Consider the following 19178-nt stretch of genomic DNA (forward strand, 5'->3'; position numbering starts at 1 on the left):
TTTTTTTTTTTTTTTAAAACCCTATATGTTTTCTGCAACTCTGTGGAATATCCCATATTAATTAGCAAGCAGTTTTCTTAGTTTACTGGTTCAATTCCTGATAGGGGAGTGCCACTTTTTTCTGCAATAGTTCCTGCATTCAAAGGTCGACACATACCTTGCAGACAAAGTTAGTTTAGATTAAAATTGCTCTTTGCAGCGAAAAATGCTGACCACAAGAGCTTTTAGCCATTCATTCCATTCTTTTGCACAAAAAGCCATTTGAGCTCATATCGGAAATCATTCTTACCTTCGACTTCCAAATACTTGGTGTCAAGAGACTCAAACCCCTCGATATATTATTGTTGATTTTTGGTACTCAGTGGAAACAAATGTGGCTCTCTAGACAAGATGGAGACAAAATCTCCAAAGAAAAGTGCCACATGTGAGGATCACAATCATGACCTTAAGAGTTTGAGATTGACGCGCCACCTATTGTGCTAACAAGGAAAGCTTCTGTTGCAAACGTGCAGAAGTTGCTTACTCAAAGAAATAAAGTTCTTTTTTTCCACATCATCGACTACACAGCACAACATTTCCCATATGGTCTAGCGGTTAGGATTCCTGGTTCTCACCCAGGCGGCCCGGGTTCGACTCCCGGTATGGGAATGCAAATTTTTCTGTGCTTGTTTCGACATTCAAAGGCCGACGCAATTGGTTGGCCATTGTGGCCTGTCATTTGACCTAAAATTTCCTTACTTATCCATAGAATATAGGAACTGAATGGTAAAGTTTCTAGGCTCTCCTGCGAAAGATAATGAGTAAACTACATACCGTCTGAGGAAAAAACTTACAATCTTCAGTATATTGAATTGACCTGTTAACTCCAGCTCAAATGAGGCAGGATTCAACTACTAAAAGGAAAAACAGCTTTTTAGTGAAGGCAACACTCTTTTTTTTTTTTTTTTTTTTTTTAAAACCCTATATGTTTTCTGCAACTCTGTGGAATATCCCATATTAATTAGCAAGCAGTTTTCTTAGTTTACTGGTTCAATTCCTGATAGGGGAGTGCCACTTTTTTCTGCAATAGTTCCTGCATTCAAAGGTCGACACATACCTTGCAGACAAAGTTAGTTTAGATTAAAATTGCTCTTTGCAGCGAAAAATGCTGACCACAAGAGCTTTTAGCTATTCATTCCATTCTGTTGCACAAAAAGCCATTTGAGCTCATATCGGAAATCATTCTTACCTTCGACTTCCAAATTCTTGGTGTCAAGAGACTCAAACCCCTCGATATATTATTGTTGATTTTTGGTACTCAGTGGAAACAAATGTGGCTCTCTAGACAAGATGGAGACAAAATCTCCAAAGAAAAGTGCCACATGTGAGGATCACAATCATGACCTTAAGAGTTTGAGATTGACGCGCCACCTATTGTGCTAACAAGGAAAGCTTCTGTTGCAAACGTGCAGAAGTTGCTTACTCAAAGAAATAAAGTTCTTTTTTTCCACATCATCGACTACACAGCACAACATTTCCCATATGGTCTAGCGGTTAGGATTCCTGGTTCTCACCCAGGCGGCCCGGGTTCGACTCCCGGTATGGGAATGCAAATTTTTCTGTGCTTGTTTCGACATTCAAAGGCCGACGCAATTGGTTGGCCATTGTGGCCTGTCATTTGACCTAAAATTTCCTTACTTATCCATAGAATTTTGGAACTGAATGGTAAAGTTTCTAGGCTCTCCTGCGAAAGATAATGAGTAAACTACATACCGTCTGAGGAAAAAACTTACAATCTTCAGTATATTGAATTGACCTGTTAACTCCAGCTCAAATGAGGCAGGATTCAACTACTAAAATGAAAAACAGCTTTTTAGTGAAGGCAACACTCTTTTTTTTTTTTTTTTTTTTTTTAAAACCCTATATGTTTTCTGCAACTCTGTGGAATATCTCATATTAATTAGCAAGCAGTTTCCTTAGTTTACTGGTTCAATTCCTGATAGGGGACTGCCACTTTTTTCTGCAATAGTTCCTGCATTCAAAGGTCGACACATACCTTGCAGACAAAGTTAGTTTAGATTAAAATTGCTCTTTGCAGCGAAAAATGCTGACCACAAGAGCTTTTAGCCATTCATTCCATTCTTTTGCACAAAAAGCCATTTGAGCTCATATCGGAAATCATTCTTACCTTCGACTTCCAAATACTTGGTGTCAAGAGACTCAAACCCCTCAATATATTATTGTTGATTTTTGGTACTCAGTGGAAACAAATGTGGCTCTCTAGACAAGATGGAGACAAAATCTCCAAAGAAAAGTGCCACATGTGAGGATCACAATCATGACCTTAAGAGTTTGAGATTGACGCGCCACCTATTGTGCTAACAAGGAAAGCTTCTGTTGCAAACGTGCAGAAGTTGCTTACTCAAAGAAATAAAGTTCTTTTTTTCCACATCATCGACTACACAGCACAACATTTCCCATATGGTCTAGCGGTTAGGATTCCTGGTTCTCACCCAGGCGGCCCGGGTTCGACTCCCGGTATGGGAATGCAAATTTTTCTGTGCTTGTTTCGACATTCAAAGGCCGACGCAATTGGTTGGCCATTGTGGCCTGTCATTTGACCTAAAATTTCCTTACTTATCCATAGAATTTTGGAACTGAATGGTAAAGTTTCTAGGCTCTCCTGCGAAAGATAATGAGTAAACTACATACCGTCTGAGGAAAAAACTTACAATCTTCAGTATATTGAATTGACCTGTTAACTCCAGCTCAAATGAGGCAGGATTCAACTACTAAAATGAAAAACAGCTTTTTAGTGAAGGCAACACTCTTTTTTTTTTTTTTTTTTTTTTTTAAAACCCTATATGTTTTCTGCAACTCTGTGGAATATCTCATATTAATTAGCAAGCAGTTTCCTTAGTTTACTGGTTCAATTCCTGATAGGGGACTGCCACTTTTTTCTGCAATAGTTCCTGCATTCAAAGGTCGACACATACCTTGCAGACAAAGTTAGTTTAGATTAAAATTGCTCTTTGCAGCGAAAAATGCTGACCACAAGAGCTTTTAGCCATTCATTCCATTCTTTTGCACAAAAAGCCATTTGAGCTCATATCGGAAATCATTCTTACCTTCGACTTCCAAATACTTGGTGTCAAGAGACTCAAACCCCTCAATATATTATTGTTGATTTTTGGTACTCAGTGGAAACAAATGTGGCTCTCTAGACAAGATGGAGACAAAATCTCCAAAGAAAAGTGCCACATGTGAGGATCACAATCATGACCTTAAGAGTTTGAGATTGACGCGCCACCTATTGTGCTAACAAGGAAAGCTTCTGTTGCAAACGTGCAGAAGTTGCTTACTCAAAGAAATAAAGTTCTTTTTTTCCACATCATCGACTACACAGCACAACATTTCCCATATGGTCTAGCGGTTAGGATTCCTGGTTCTCACCCAGGCGGCCCGGGTTCGACTCCCGGTATGGGAATGCAAATTTTTCTGTGCTTGTTTCGACATTCAAAGGCCGACGCAATTGGTTGGCCATTGTGGCCTGTCATTTGACCTAAAATTTCCTTACTTATCCATAGAATATAGGAACTGAATGGTAAAGTTTCTAGGCTCTCCTGCGAAAGATAATGAGTAAACTACATACCGTCTGAGGAAAAAACTTACAATCTTCAGTATATTGAATTGACCTGTTAACTCCAGCTCAAATGAGGCAGGATTCAACTACTAAAAGGAAAAACAGCTTTTTAGTGAAGGCAACACTCTTTTTTTTTTTTTTTTTTTTTTTAAAACCCTATATGTTTTCTGCAACTCTGTGGAATATCCCATATTAATTAGCAAGCAGTTTTCTTAGTTTACTGGTTCAATTCCTGATAGGGGAGTGCCACTTTTTTCTGCAATAGTTCCTGCATTCAAAGGTCGACACATACCTTGCAGACAAAGTTAGTTTAGATTAAAATTGCTCTTTGCAGCGAAAAATGCTGACCACAAGAGCTTTTAGCTATTCATTCCATTCTGTTGCACAAAAAGCCATTTGAGCTCATATCGGAAATCATTCTTACCTTCGACTTCCAAATTCTTGGTGTCAAGAGACTCAAACCCCTCGATATATTATTGTTGATTTTTGGTACTCAGTGGAAACAAATGTGGCTCTCTAGACAAGATGGAGACAAAATCTCCAAAGAAAAGTGCCACATGTGAGGATCACAATCATGACCTTAAGAGTTTGAGATTGACGCGCCACCTATTGTGCTAACAAGGAAAGCTTCTGTTGCAAACGTGCAGAAGTTGCTTACTCAAAGAAATAAAGTTCTTTTTTTCCACATCATCGACTACACAGCACAACATTTCCCATATGGTCTAGCGGTTAGGATTCCTGGTTCTCACCCAGGCGGCCCGGGTTCGACTCCCGGTATGGGAATGCAAATTTTTCTGTGCTTGTTTCGACATTCAAAGGCCGACGCAATTGGTTGGCCATTGTGGCCTGTCATTTGACCTAAAATTTCCTTACTTATCCATAGAATTTTGGAACTGAATGGTAAAGTTTCTAGGCTCTCCTGCGAAAGATAATGAGTAAACTACATACCGTCTGAGGAAAAAACTTACAATCTTCAGTATATTGAATTGACCTGTTAACTCCAGCTCAAATGAGGCAGGATTCAACTACTAAAATGAAAAACAGCTTTTTAGTGAAGGCAACACTCTTTTTTTTTTTTTTTTTTAAACCCTATATGTTTTCTGCAACTCTGTGGAATATCCCATATTAATTAGCAAGCAGTTTTCTTAGTTTACTGGTTCAATTCCTGATAGGGGAGTGCCACTTTTTTCTGCAATAGTTCCTGCATTCAAAGGTCGACACATACCTTGCAGACAAAGTTAGTTTAGATTAAAATTGCTCTTTGCAGCGAAAAATGCTGACCACAAGAGCTTTTAGCCATTCATTCCATTCTTTTGCACAAAAAGCCATTTGAGCTCATATCGGAAATCATTCTTACCTTCGACTTCCAAATACTTGGTGTCAAGAGACTCAAACCCCCCAATATATTATTTTTGATTTTTGGTACTCAGTGGAAACAAATGTGGCTCTCTAGACAAGATGGAGACAAAATCTCCAAAGAAAAGTGCCACATGTGAGGATCACAATCATGACCTTAAGAGTTTGAGATTGACGCTCCACCTATTGTGCTAACAAGGAAAGCTTCTGTTGCAAACGTGCAGAAGTTGCTTACTCAAAGAAATAAAGTTCTTTTTTTCCACATCATCGACTACACAGCACAACATTTCCCATATGGTCTAGCGGTTAGGATTCCTGGTTCTCACCCAGGCGGCCCGGGTTCGACTCCCGGTATGGGAATGCAAATTTTTCTGTGCTTGTTTCGACATTCAAAGGCCGACGCAATTGGTTGGCCATTGTGGCCTGTCATTTGACCTAAAATTTCCTTACTTATCCATAGAATATTGGAACTGAATGGTAAAGTTTCTAGGCTCTCCTGCGAAAGATAATGAGTAAACTACATACCGTCTGAGGAAAAAACTTACAATCTTCAGTATATTGAATTGACCTGTTAACTCCAGCTCAAATGAGGCAGGATTCAACTACTAAAATGAAAAACAGCTTTTTAGTGAAGGCAACACTCTTTTTTTTTTTTTTTTTTTTTTTTAAAACCCTATATGTTTTCTGCAACTCTGTGGAATATCCCATATTAATTAGCAAGCAGTTTTCTTAGTTTACTGGTTCAATTCCTGATAGGGGAGTGCCACTTTTTTCTGCAATAGTTCCTGCATTCAAAGGTCGACACATACCTTGCAGACAAAGTTAGTTTAGATTAAAATTGCTCTTTGCAGCGAAAAATGCTGACCACAAGAGCTTTTAGCCATTCATTCCATTCTTTTGCACAAAAAGCCATTTGAGCTCATATCGGAAATCATTCTTACCTTCGACTTCCAAATACTTGGTGTCAAGAGACTCAAACCCCTCAATATATTATTGTTGATTTTTGGTACTCAGTGGAAACAAATGTGGCTCTCTAGACAAGATGGAGACAAAATCTCCAAAGAAAAGTGCCACATGTGAGGATCACAATCATGACCTTAAGAGTTTGAGATTGACGCGCCACCTATTGTGCTAACAAGGAAAGCTTCTGTTGCAAACGTGCAGAAGTTGCTTACTCAAAGAAATAAAGTTCTTTTTTTCCACATCATCGACTACACAGCACAACATTTCCCATATGGTCTAGCGGTTAGGATTCCTGGTTCTCACCCAGGCGGCCCGGGTTCGACTCCCGGTATGGGAATGCAAATTTTTCTGTGCTTGTTTCGACATTCAAAGGCCGACGCAATTGGTTGGCCATTGTGGCCTGTCATTTGACCTAAAATTTCCTTACTTATCCATAGAATATTGGAACTGAATGGTAAAGTTTCTAGGCTCTCCTGCGAAAGATAATGAGTAAACTACATACCGTCTGAGGAAAAAACTTACAATCTTCAGTATATTGAATTGACCTGTTAACTCCAGCTCAAATGAGGCAGGATTCAACTACTAAAATGAAAAACAGCTTTTTAGTGAAGGCAACACTCTTTTTTTTTTTTTTTTTTTTTTTTAAAACCCTATATGTTTTCTGCAACTCTGTGGAATATCCCATATTAATTAGCAAGCAGTTTTCTTAGTTTACTGGTTCAATTCCTGATAGGGGAGTGCCACTTTTTTCTGCAATAGTTCCTGCATTCAAAGGTCGACACATACCTTGCAGACAAAGTTAGTTTAGATTAAAATTGCTCTTTGCAGCGAAAAATGCTGACCACAAGAGCTTTTAGCCATTCATTCCATTCTTTTGCACAAAAAGCCATTTGAGCTCATATCGGAAATCATTCTTACCTTCGACTTCCAAATACTTGGTGTCAAGAGACTCAAACCCCTCAATATATTATTGTTGATTTTTGGTACTCAGTGGAAACAAATGTGGCTCTCTAGACAAGATGGAGACAAAATCTCCAAAGAAAAGTGCCACATGTGAGGATCACAATCATGACCTTAAGAGTTTGAGATTGACGCGCCACCTATTGTGCTAACAAGGAAAGCTTCTGTTGCAAACGTGCAGAAGTTGCTTACTCAAAGAAATAAAGTTCTTTTTTTCCACATCATCGACTACACAGCACAACATTTCCCATATGGTCTAGCGGTTAGGATTCCTGGTTCTCACCCAGGCGGCCCGGGTTCGACTCCCGGTATGGGAATGCAAATTTTTCTGTGCTTGTTTCGACATTCAAAGGCCGACGCAATTGGTTGGCCATTGTGGCCTGTCATTTGACCTAAAATTTCCTTACTTATCCATAGAATATAGGAACTGAATGGTAAAGTTTCTAGGCTCTCCTGCGAAAGATAATGAGTAAACTACATACCGTCTGAGGAAAAAACTTACAATCTTCAGTATATTGAATTGACCTGTTAACTCCAGCTCAAATGAGGCAGGATTCAACTACTAAAAGGAAAAACAGCTTTTTAGTGAAGGCAACACTCTTTTTTTTTTTTTTTTTTTTTTTAAAACCCTATATGTTTTCTGCAACTCTGTGGAATATCTCATATTAATTAGCAAGCAGTTTCCTTAGTTTACTGGTTCAATTCCTGATAGGGGACTGCCACTTTTTTCTGCAATAGTTCCTGCATTCAAAGGTCGACACATACCTTGCAGACAAAGTTAGTTTAGATTAAAATTGCTCTTTGCAGCGAAAAATGCTGACCACAAGAGCTTTTAGCCATTCATTCCATTCTTTTGCACAAAAAGCCATTTGAGCTCATATCGGAAATCATTCTTACCTTCGACTTCCAAATACTTGGTGTCAAGAGACTCAAACCCCTCAATATATTATTGTTGATTTTTGGTACTCAGTGGAAACAAATGTGGCTCTCTAGACAAGATGGAGACAAAATCTCCAAAGAAAAGTGCCACATGTGAGGATCACAATCATGACCTTAAGAGTTTGAGATTGACGCGCCACCTATTGTGCTAACAAGGAAAGCTTCTGTTGCAAACGTGCAGAAGTTGCTTACTCAAAGAAATAAAGTTCTTTTTTTCCACATCATCGACTACACAGCACAACATTTCCCATATGGTCTAGCGGTTAGGATTCCTGGTTCTCACCCAGGCGGCCCGGGTTCGACTCCCGGTATGGGAATGCAAATTTTTCTGTGCTTGTTTCGACATTCAAAGGCCGACGCAATTGGTTGGCCATTGTGGCCTGTCATTTGACCTAAAATTTCCTTACTTATCCATAGAATTTTGGAACTGAATGGTAAAGTTTCTAGGCTCTCCTGCGAAAGATAATGAGTAAACTACATACCGTCTGAGGAAAAAACTTACAATCTTCAGTATATTGAATTGACCTGTTAACTCCAGCTCAAATGAGGCAGGATTCAACTACTAAAATGAAAAACAGCTTTTTAGTGAAGGCAACACTCTTTTTTTTTTTTTTTTTTTTTTTAAAACCCTATATGTTTTCTGCAACTCTGTGGAATATCTCATATTAATTAGCAAGCAGTTTCCTTAGTTTACTGGTTCAATTCCTGATAGGGGACTGCCACTTTTTTCTGCAATAGTTCCTGCATTCAAAGGTCGACACATACCTTGCAGACAAAGTTAGTTTAGATTAAAATTGCTCTTTGCAGCGAAAAATGCTGACCACAAGAGCTTTTAGCCATTCATTCCATTCTTTTGCACAAAAAGCCATTTGAGCTCATATCGGAAATCATTCTTACCTTCGACTTCCAAATACTTGGTGTCAAGAGACTCAAACCCCTCAATATATTATTGTTGATTTTTGGTACTCAGTGGAAACAAATGTGGCTCTCTAGACAAGATGGAGACAAAATCTCCAAAGAAAAGTGCCACATGTGAGGATCACAATCATGACCTTAAGAGTTTGAGATTGACGCGCCACCTATTGTGCTAACAAGGAAAGCTTCTGTTGCAAACGTGCAGAAGTTGCTTACTCAAAGAAATAAAGTTCTTTTTTTCCACATCATCGACTACACAGCACAACATTTCCCATATGGTCTAGCGGTTAGGATTCCTGGTTCTCACCCAGGCGGCCCGGGTTCGACTCCCGGTATGGGAATGCAAATTTTTCTGTGCTTGTTTCGACATTCAAAGGCCGACGCAATTGGTTGGCCATTGTGGCCTGTCATTTGACCTAAAATTTCCTTACTTATCCATAGAATATAGGAACTGAATGGTAAAGTTTCTAGGCTCTCCTGCGAAAGATAATGAGTAAACTACATACCGTCTGAGGAAAAAACTTACAATCTTCAGTATATTGAATTGACCTGTTAACTCCAGCTCAAATGAGGCAGGATTCAACTACTAAAAGGAAAAACAGCTTTTTAGTGAAGGCAACACTCTTTTTTTTTTTTTTTTTTTTTTTAAAACCCTATATGTTTTCTGCAACTCTGTGGAATATCCCATATTAATTAGCAAGCAGTTTTCTTAGTTTACTGGTTCAATTCCTGATAGGGGAGTGCCACTTTTTTCTGCAATAGTTCCTGCATTCAAAGGTCGACACATACCTTGCAGACAAAGTTAGTTTAGATTAAAATTGCTCTTTGCAGCGAAAAATGCTGACCACAAGAGCTTTTAGCTATTCATTCCATTCTGTTGCACAAAAAGCCATTTGAGCTCATATCGGAAATCATTCTTACCTTCGACTTCCAAATTCTTGGTGTCAAGAGACTCAAACCCCTCGATATATTATTGTTGATTTTTGGTACTCAGTGGAAACAAATGTGGCTCTCTAGACAAGATGGAGACAAAATCTCCAAAGAAAAGTGCCACATGTGAGGATCACAATCATGACCTTAAGAGTTTGAGATTGACGCGCCACCTATTGTGCTAACAAGGAAAGCTTCTGTTGCAAACGTGCAGAAGTTGCTTACTCAAAGAAATAAAGTTCTTTTTTTCCACATCATCGACTACACAGCACAACATTTCCCATATGGTCTAGCGGTTAGGATTCCTGGTTCTCACCCAGGCGGCCCGGGTTCGACTCCCGGTATGGGAATGCAAATTTTTCTGTGCTTGTTTCGACATTCAAAGGCCGACGCAATTGGTTGGCCATTGTGGCCTGTCATTTGACCTAAAATTTCCTTACTTATCCATAGAATTTTGGAACTGAATGGTAAAGTTTCTAGGCTCTCCTGCGAAAGATAATGAGTAAACTACATACCGTCTGAGGAAAAAACTTACAATCTTCAGTATATTGAATTGACCTGTTAACTCCAGCTCAAATGAGGCAGGATTCAACTACTAAAATGAAAAACAGCTTTTTAGTGAAGGCAACACTCTTTTTTTTTTTTTTTTTTAAACCCTATATGTTTTCTGCAACTCTGTGGAATATCCCATATTAATTAGCAAGCAGTTTTCTTAGTTTACTGGTTCAATTCCTGATAGGGGAGTGCCACTTTTTTCTGCAATAGTTCCTGCATTCAAAGGTCGACACATACCTTGCAGACAAAGTTAGTTTAGATTAAAATTGCTCTTTGCAGCGAAAAATGCTGACCACAAGAGCTTTTAGCCATTCATTCCATTCTTTTGCACAAAAAGCCATTTGAGCTCATATCGGAAATCATTCTTACCTTCGACTTCCAAATACTTGGTGTCAAGAGACTCAAACCCCCCAATATATTATTTTTGATTTTTGGTACTCAGTGGAAACAAATGTGGCTCTCTAGACAAGATGGAGACAAAATCTCCAAAGAAAAGTGCCACATGTGAGGATCACAATCATGACCTTAAGAGTTTGAGATTGACGCTCCACCTATTGTGCTAACAAGGAAAGCTTCTGTTGCAAACGTGCAGAAGTTGCTTACTCAAAGAAATAAAGTTCTTTTTTTCCACATCATCGACTACACAGCACAACATTTCCCATATGGTCTAGCGGTTAGGATTCCTGGTTCTCACCCAGGCGGCCCGGGTTCGACTCCCGGTATGGGAATGCAAATTTTTCTGTGCTTGTTTCGACATTCAAAGGCCGACGCAATTGGTTGGCCATTGTGGCCTGTCATTTGACCTAAAATTTCCTTACTTATCCATAGAATATTGGAACTGAATGGTAAAGTTTCTAGGCTCTCCTGCGAAAGATAATGAGTAAACTACATACCGTCTGAGGAAAAAACTTACAATCTTCAGTATATTGAATTGACCTGTTAACTCCAGCTCAAATGAGGCAGGATTCAACTACTAAAATGAAAAACAGCTTTTTAGTGAAGGCAACACTCTTTTTTTTTTTTTTTTTTTTTTTAAAACCCTATATGTTTTCTGCAACTCTGTGGAATATCCCATATTAATTAGCAAGCAGTTTTCTTAGTTTACTGGTTCAATTCCTGATAGGGGAGTGCCACTTTTTTCTGCAATAGTTCCTGCATTCAAAGGTCGACACATACCTTGCAGACAAAGTTAGTTTAGATTAAAATTGCTCTTTGCAGCGAAAAATGCTGACCACAAGAGCTTTTAGCCATTCATTCCATTCTTTTGCACAAAAAGCCATTTGAGCTCATATCGGAAATCATTCTTACCTTCGACTTCCAAATACTTGGTGTCAAGAGACTCAAACCCCTCAATATATTATTGTTGATTTTTGGTACTCAGTGGAAACAAATGTGGCTCTCTAGACAAGATGGAGACAAAATCTCCAAAGAAAAGTGCCACATGTGAGGATCACAATCATGACCTTAAGAGTTTGAGATTGACGCGCCACCTATTGTGCTAACAAGGAAAGCTTCTGTTGCAAACGTGCAGAAGTTGCTTACTCAAAGAAATAAAGTTCTTTTTTTCCACATCATCGACTACACAGCACAACATTTCCCATATGGTCTAGCGGTTAGGATTCCTGGTTCTCACCCAGGCGGCCCGGGTTCGACTCCCGGTATGGGAATGCAAATTTTTCTGTGCTTGTTTCGACATTCAAAGGCCGACGCAATTGGTTGGCCATTGTGGCCTGTCATTTGACCTAAAATTTCCTTACTTATCCATAGAATATAGGAACTGAATGGTAAAGTTTCTAGGCTCTCCTGCGAAAGATAATGAGTAAACTACATACCGTCTGAGGAAAAAACTTACAATCTTCAGTATATTGAATTGACCTGTTAACTCCAGCTCAAATGAGGCAGGATTCAACTACTAAAAGGAAAAACAGCTTTTTAGTGAAGGCAACACTCTTTTTTTTTTTTTTTTTTTTTTAAAACCCTATATGTTTTCTGCAACTCTGTGGAATATCCCATATTAATTAGCAAGCAGTTTTCTTAGTTTACTGGTTCAATTCCTGATAGGGGAGTGCCACTTTTTTCTGCAATAGTTCCTGCATTCAAAGGTCGACACATACCTTGCAGACAAAGTTAGTTTAGATTAAAATTGCTCTTTGCAGCGAAAAATGCTGACCACAAGAGCTTTTAGCTATTCATTCCATTCTGTTGCACAAAAAGCCATTTGAGCTCATATCGGAAATCATTCTTACCTTCGACTTCCAAATTCTTGGTGTCAAGAGACTCAAACCCCTCGATATATTATTGTTGATTTTTGGTACTCAGTGGAAACAAATGTGGCTCTCTAGACAAGATGGAGACAAAATCTCCAAAGAAAAGTGCCACATGTGAGGATCACAATCATGACCTTAAGAGTTTGAGATTGACGCGCCACCTATTGTGCTAACAAGGAAAGCTTCTGTTGCAAACGTGCAGAAGTTGCTTACTCAAAGAAATAAAGTTCTTTTTTTCCACATCATCGACTACACAGCACAACATTTCCCATATGGTCTAGCGGTTAGGATTCCTGGTTCTCACCCAGGCGGCCCGGGTTCGACTCCCGGTATGGGAATGCAAATTTTTCTGTGCTTGTTTCGACATTCAAAGGCCGACGCAATTGGTTGGCCATTGTGGCCTGTCATTTGACCTAAAATTTCCTTACTTATCCATAGAATTTTGGAACTGAATGGTAAAGTTTCTAGGCTCTCCTGCGAAAGATAATGAGTAAACTACATACCGTCTGAGGAAAAAACTTACAATCTTCAGTATATTGAATTGACCTGTTAACTCCAGCTCAAATGAGGCAGGATTCAACTACTAAAATGAAAAACAGCTTTTTAGTGAAGGCAACACTCTTTTTTTTTTTTTTTTAAACCCTATATGTTTTCTGCAACTCTGTGGAATATCCCATATTAATTAGCAAGCAGTTTTCTTAGTTTACTGGTTCAATTCCTGATAGGGGAGTGCCACTTTTTTCTGCAATAGTTCCTGCATTCAAAGGTCGACACATACCTTGCAGACAAAGTTAGTTTAGATTAAAATTGCTCTTTGCAGCGAAAAATGCTGACCACAAGAGCTTTTAGCCATTCATTCCATTCTTTTGCACAAAAAGCCATTTGAGCTCATATCGGAAATCATTCTTACCTTCGACTTCCAAATACTTGGTGTCAAGAGACTCAAACCCCCCAATATATTATTTTTGATTTTTGGTACTCAGTGGAAACAAATGTGGCTCTCTAGACAAGATGGAGACAAAATCTCCAAAGAAAAGTGCCACATGTGAGGATCACAATCATGACCTTAAGAGTTTGAGATTGACGCGCCACCTATTGTGCTAACAAGGAAAGCTTCTGTTGCAAACGTGCAGAAGTTGCTTACTCAAAGAAATAAAGTTCTTTTTTTCCACATCATCGACTACACAGCACAACATTTCCCATATGGTCTAGCGGTTAGGATTCCTGGTTCTCACCCAGGCGGCCCGGGTTCGACTCCCGGTATGGGAATGCAAATTTTTCTGTGCTTGTTTCGACATTCAAAGGCCGACGCAATTGGTTGGCCATTGTGGCCTGTCATTTGACCTAAAATTTCCTTACTTATCCATAGAATATTGGAACTGAATGGTAAAGTTTCTAGGCTCTCCTGCGAAAGATAATGAGTAAACTACATACCGTCTGAGGAAAAAACTTACAATCTTCAGTATATTGAATTGACCTGTTAACTCCAGCTCAAATGAGGCAGGATTCAACTACTAAAATGAAAAACAGCTTTTTAGTGAAGGCAACACTCTTTTTTTTTTTTTTTTTTTTTTTTTAAACCCTATATGTTTTCTGCAACTCTGTGGAATATCCCATATTAATTAGCAAGCAGTTTTCTTAGTTTACTGGTTCAATTCCTGATAGGGGAGTGCCACTTTTTTCTGCAATAGTTCCTGCATTCAAAGGTCGACACATACCTTGCAGACAAAGTTAGTTTAGATTAAAATTGCTCTTTGCAGCGAAAAATGCTGACCACAAGAGCTTTTAGCCATTCATTCCATTCTTTTGCACAAAAAGCCATTTGAGCTCATATCGGAAATCATTCTTACCTTCGACTTCCAAATACTTGGTGTCAAGAGACTCAAACCCCTCAATATATTATTGTTGATTTTTGGTACTCAGTGGAAACAAATGTGGCTCTCTAGACAAGATGGAGACAAAATCTCCAAAGAAAAGTGCCACATGTGAGGATCACAATCATGACCTTAAGAGTTTGAGATTGACGCGCCACCTATTGTGCTAACAAGGAAAGCTTCTGTTGCAAACGTGCAGAAGTTGCTTACTCAAAGAAATAAAGTTCTTTTTTTCCACATCATCGACTACACAGCACAACATTTCCCATATGGTCTAGTGGTTAGGATTCCTGGTTCTCACCCAGGCGGCCCGGGTTCGACTCCCGGTATGGGAATGCAAATTTTTCTGTGCTTGTTTCGACATTCAAAGGCCGACGCAATTGGTTGGCCATTGTGGCCTGTCATTTGACCTAAAATTTCCTTACTTATCCATAGAATATAGGAACTGAATGGTAAAGTTTCTAGGCTCTCCTGCGAAAGATAATGAGTAAACTACATACCGTCTGAGGAAAAAACTTACAATCTTCAGTATATTGAATTGACCTGTTAACTCCAGCTCAAATGAGGCAGGATTCAACTACTAAAAGGAAAAACAGCTTTTTAGTGAAGGCAACACTCTTTTTTTTTTTTTTTTTTTTTTTAAAACCCTATATGTTTTCTGCAACTCTGTGGAATATCCCATATTAATTAGCAAGCAGTTTTCTTAGTTTACTGGTTCAATTCCTGATAGGGGAGTGCCACTTTTTTCTGCAATAGTTCCTGCATTCAAAGGTCGACACATACCTTGCAGACAAAGTTAGTTTAGATTAAAATTGCTCTTTGCAGCGAAAAATGCTGACCACAAGAGCTTTTAGCCATTCATTCCATTCTTTTGCACAAAAAGCCATTTGAGCTCATATCGGAAATCATTCTTACCTTCGACTTCCAAATACTTGGTGTCAAGAGACTCAAACCCCCCAATATATTATTTTTGATTTTTGGTACTCAGTGGAAACAAATGTGGCTCTCTAGACAAGATGGAGACAAAATCTCCAAAGAAAAGTGCCACATGTGAGGATCACAATCATGACCTTAAGAGTTTGAGATTGACGCGCCACCTATTGTGCTAACAAGGAAAGCTTCTGTTGCAAACGTGCAGAAGTTGCTTACTCAAAGAAATAAAGTTCTTTTTTTCCACATCATCGACTACACAGCACAACATTTCCCATATGGTCTAGCGGTTAGGATTCCTGGTTCTCACCCAGGCGGCCCGGGTTCGACTCCCGGTATGGGAATGCAAATTTTTCTGTGCTTGTTTCGACATTCAAAGGCCGACGCAATTGGTTGGCCATTGTGGCCTGTCATTTGACCTAAAATTTCCTTACTTATCCATAGAATATTGGAACTGAATGGTAAAGTTTCTAGGCTCTCCTGCGAAAGATAATGAGTAAACTACATACCGTCTGAGGAAAAAACTTACAATCTTCAGTATATTGAATTGACCTGTTAACTCCAGCTCAAATGAGGCAGGATTCAACTACTAAAATGAAAAACAGCTTTTTAGTGAAGGCAACACTCTTTTTTTTTTTTTTTTTTTTTTTAAAACCCTATATGTTTTCTGCAACTCTGTGGAATATCCCATATTAATTAGCAAGCAGTTTTCTTAGTTTACTGGTTCAATTCCTGATAGGGGAGTGCCACTTTTTTCTGCAATAGTTCCTGCATTCAAAGATCGACACATACCTTGCAGACAAAGTTAGTTTAGATTAAAATTGCTCTTTGCAGCGAAAAATGCTGACCACAAGAGCTTTTAGCCATTCATTCCATTCTTTTGCACAAAAAGCCATTTGAGCTCATATCGGAAATCATTCTTACCTTCGACTTCCAAATTCTTGGTGTCAAGAGACTCAAACCCCTCGATATATTATTGTTGATTTTTGGTACTCAGTGGAAACAAATGTGGCTCTCTAGACAAGATGGAGACAAAATCTCCAAAGAAAAGTGCCACATGTGAGGATCACAATCATGACCTTAAGAGTTTGAGATTGACGCGCCACCTATTGTGCTAACAAGGAAAGCTTCTGTTGCAAACGTGCAGAAGTTGCTTACTCAAAGAAATAAAGTTCTTTTTTTCCACATCATCGACTACACAGCACAACATTTCCCATATGGTCTAGCGGTTAGGATTCCTGGTTCTCACCCAGGCGGCCCGGGTTCGACTCCCGGTATGGGAATGCAAATTTTTCTGTGCTTGTTTCGACATTCAAAGGCCGACGCAATTGGTTGGCCATTGTGGCCTGTCATTTGACCTAAAATTTCCTTACTTATCCATAGAATTTTGGAACTGAATGGTAAAGTTTCTAGGCTCTCCTGCGAAAGATAATGAGTAAACTACATACCGTCTGAGGAAAAAACTTACAATCTTCAGTATATTGAATTGACCTGTTAACTCCAGCTCAAATGAGGCAGGATTCAACTACTAAAATGAAAAACAGCTTTTTAGTGAAGGCAACACTCTTTTTTTTTTTTTTTTTAAAACCCTATATGTTTTCTGCAACTCTGTGGAATATCCCATATTAATTAGCAAGCAGTTTTCTTAGTTTACTGGTTCAATTCCTGATAGGGGAGTGCCACTTTTTTCTGCAATAGTTCCTGCATTCAAAGGTCGACACATACCTTGCAGACAAAGTTAGTTTAGATTAAAATTGCTCTTTGCAGCGAAAAATGCTGACCACAAGAGCTTTTAGCCATTCATTCCATTCTTTTGCACAAAAAGCCATTTGAGCTCATATCGGAAATCATTCTTACCTTCGACTTCCAAATACTTGGTGTCAAGAGACTCAAACCCCCCAATATATTATTTTTGATTTTTGGTACTCAGTGGAAACAAATGTGGCTCTCTAGACAAGATGGAGACAAAATCTCCAAAGAAAAGTGCCACATGTGAGGATCACAATCATGACCTTAAGAGTTTGAGATTGACGCGCCACCTATTGTGCTAACAAGGAAAGCTTCTGTTGCAAACGTGCAGAAGTTGCTTACTCAAAGAAATAAAGTTCTTTTTTTCCACATCATCGACTACACAGCACAACATTTCCCATATGGTCTAGCGGTTAGGATTCCTGGTTCTCACCCAGGCGGCCCGGGTTCGACTCCCGGTATGGGAATGCAAATTTTTCTGTGCTTGTTTCGACATTCAAAGGCCGACGCAATTGGTTGGCCATTGTGGCCTGTCATTTGACCTAAAATTTCCTTACTTATCCATAGAATATTGGAACTGAATGGTAAAGTTTCTAGGCTCTCCTGCGAAAGATAATGACTAAACTACATACCGTCTGAGGAAAAAACTTACAATCTTCAGTATATTGAATTGACCTGTTAACTCCAGCTCAAATGAGGCAGGATTCAACTACTAAAATGAAAAACAGCTTTTTAGTGAAGGCAACACTCTTTTTTTTTTTTTTTTTTTTTTTTAAAACCCTATATGTTTTCTGCAACTCTGTGGAATATCCCATATTAATTAGCAAGCAGTTTTCTTAGTTTACTGGTTCAATTCCTGATAGGGGAGTGCCACTTTTTTCTGCAATAGTTCCTGCATTCAAAGGTCGACACATACCTTGCAGACAAAGTTAGTTTAGATTAAAATTGCTCTTTGCAGCGAAAAATGCTGACCACAAGAGCTTTTAGCCATTCATTCCATTCTTTTGCACAAAAAGCCATTTGAGCTCATATCGGAAATCATTCTTACCTTCGACTTCCAAATACTTGGTGTCAAGAGACTCAAACCCCCCAATATATTATTTTTGATTTTTGGTACTCAGTGGAAACAAATGTGGCTCTCTAGACAAGATGGAGACAAAATCTCCAAAGAAAAGTGCCACATGTGAGGATCACAATCATGACCTTAAGAGTTTGAGATTGACGCGCCACCTATTGTGCTAACAAGGAAAGCTTCTGTTGCAAACGTGCAGAAGTTGCTTACTCAAAGAAATAAAGTTCTTTTTTTCCACATCATCGACTACACAGCACAACATTTCCCATATGGTCTAGCGGTTAGGATTCCTGGTTCTCACCCAGGCGGCCCGGGTTCGACTCCCGGTATGGGAATGCAAATTTTTCTGTGCTTGTTTCGACATTCAAAGGCCGACGCAATTGGTTGGCCATTGTGGCCTGTCATTTGACCTAAAATTTCCTTACTTATCCATAGAATATTGGAACTGAATGGTAAAGTTTCTAGGCTCTCCTGCGAAAGATAATGACTAAACTACATACCGTCTGAGGAAAAAACTTACAATCTTCAGTATATTGAATTGACCTGTTAACTCCAGCTCAAATGAGGCAGGATTCAACTACTAAAATGAAAAACAGCTTTTTAGTGAAGGCAACACTCTTTTTTTTTTTTTTTTTTTTTTTAAAACCCTATATGTTTTCTGCAACTCTGTGGAATATCCCATATTAATTAGCAAGCAGTTTTCTTAGTTTACTGGTTCAATTCCTGATAGGGGAGTGCCACTTTTTTCTGCAATAGTTCCTGCATTCAAAGATCGACACATACCTTGCAGACAAAGTTAGTTTAGATTAAAATTGCTCTTTGCAGCGAAAAATGCTGACCACAAGAGCTTTTAGCCATTCATTCCATTCTTTTGCACAAAAAGCCATTTGAGCTCATATCGGAAATCATTCTTACCTTCGACTTCCAAATACTTGGTGTCAAGAGACTCAAACCCCTCAATATATTATTGTTGATTTTTGGTACTCAGTGGAAACAAATGTGGCTCTCTAGACAAGATGGAGACAAAATCTCCAAAGAAAAGTGCC

At 38.9% G+C, this 19178-nt stretch overlaps 11 non-coding genes across 11 annotated transcripts; all 11 read left to right on the forward strand.

Moving 5' to 3' along the window:
• Window positions 1-9024: 9024 nt before the first annotated feature.
• TRNAE-CUC (transfer RNA glutamic acid (anticodon CUC)) lies at window positions 9025-9096 on the forward strand. The gene has a single exon. It is a non-coding gene; the product is annotated as a tRNA-Glu (tRNA).
• An 867-nt stretch (window positions 9097-9963) lies between these two features.
• On the forward strand, window positions 9964-10035 carry TRNAE-CUC (transfer RNA glutamic acid (anticodon CUC)). The gene has a single exon. It is a non-coding gene; the product is annotated as a tRNA-Glu (tRNA).
• Window positions 10036-10896: 861 nt separating this feature from the next.
• TRNAE-CUC (transfer RNA glutamic acid (anticodon CUC)) lies at window positions 10897-10968 on the forward strand. The gene has a single exon. It is a non-coding gene; the product is annotated as a tRNA-Glu (tRNA).
• Window positions 10969-11835: 867 nt separating this feature from the next.
• On the forward strand, window positions 11836-11907 carry TRNAE-CUC (transfer RNA glutamic acid (anticodon CUC)). The gene has a single exon. It is a non-coding gene; the product is annotated as a tRNA-Glu (tRNA).
• An 866-nt stretch (window positions 11908-12773) lies between these two features.
• On the forward strand, window positions 12774-12845 carry TRNAE-CUC (transfer RNA glutamic acid (anticodon CUC)). Its single transcript has one exon. It is a non-coding gene; the product is annotated as a tRNA-Glu (tRNA).
• Window positions 12846-13704: 859 nt separating this feature from the next.
• On the forward strand, window positions 13705-13776 carry TRNAE-CUC (transfer RNA glutamic acid (anticodon CUC)). The gene has a single exon. It is a non-coding gene; the product is annotated as a tRNA-Glu (tRNA).
• Window positions 13777-14644: 868 nt separating this feature from the next.
• TRNAE-CUC (transfer RNA glutamic acid (anticodon CUC)) lies at window positions 14645-14716 on the forward strand. The gene has a single exon. It is a non-coding gene; the product is annotated as a tRNA-Glu (tRNA).
• An 867-nt stretch (window positions 14717-15583) lies between these two features.
• Window positions 15584-15655, forward strand: TRNAE-CUC (transfer RNA glutamic acid (anticodon CUC)). Its single transcript has one exon. It is a non-coding gene; the product is annotated as a tRNA-Glu (tRNA).
• Window positions 15656-16522: 867 nt separating this feature from the next.
• TRNAE-CUC (transfer RNA glutamic acid (anticodon CUC)) lies at window positions 16523-16594 on the forward strand. The gene has a single exon. It is a non-coding gene; the product is annotated as a tRNA-Glu (tRNA).
• An 861-nt stretch (window positions 16595-17455) lies between these two features.
• Window positions 17456-17527, forward strand: TRNAE-CUC (transfer RNA glutamic acid (anticodon CUC)). The gene has a single exon. It is a non-coding gene; the product is annotated as a tRNA-Glu (tRNA).
• An 868-nt stretch (window positions 17528-18395) lies between these two features.
• TRNAE-CUC (transfer RNA glutamic acid (anticodon CUC)) lies at window positions 18396-18467 on the forward strand. Its single transcript has one exon. It is a non-coding gene; the product is annotated as a tRNA-Glu (tRNA).
• Window positions 18468-19178: the final 711 nt, after the last annotated feature.

This window comes from Anomaloglossus baeobatrachus, chromosome 4, assembly GCF_048569485.1.
Source record: "Anomaloglossus baeobatrachus isolate aAnoBae1 chromosome 4, aAnoBae1.hap1, whole genome shotgun sequence".
Classification (NCBI taxonomy): Eukaryota; Metazoa; Chordata; class Amphibia; order Anura; family Aromobatidae; genus Anomaloglossus; species Anomaloglossus baeobatrachus.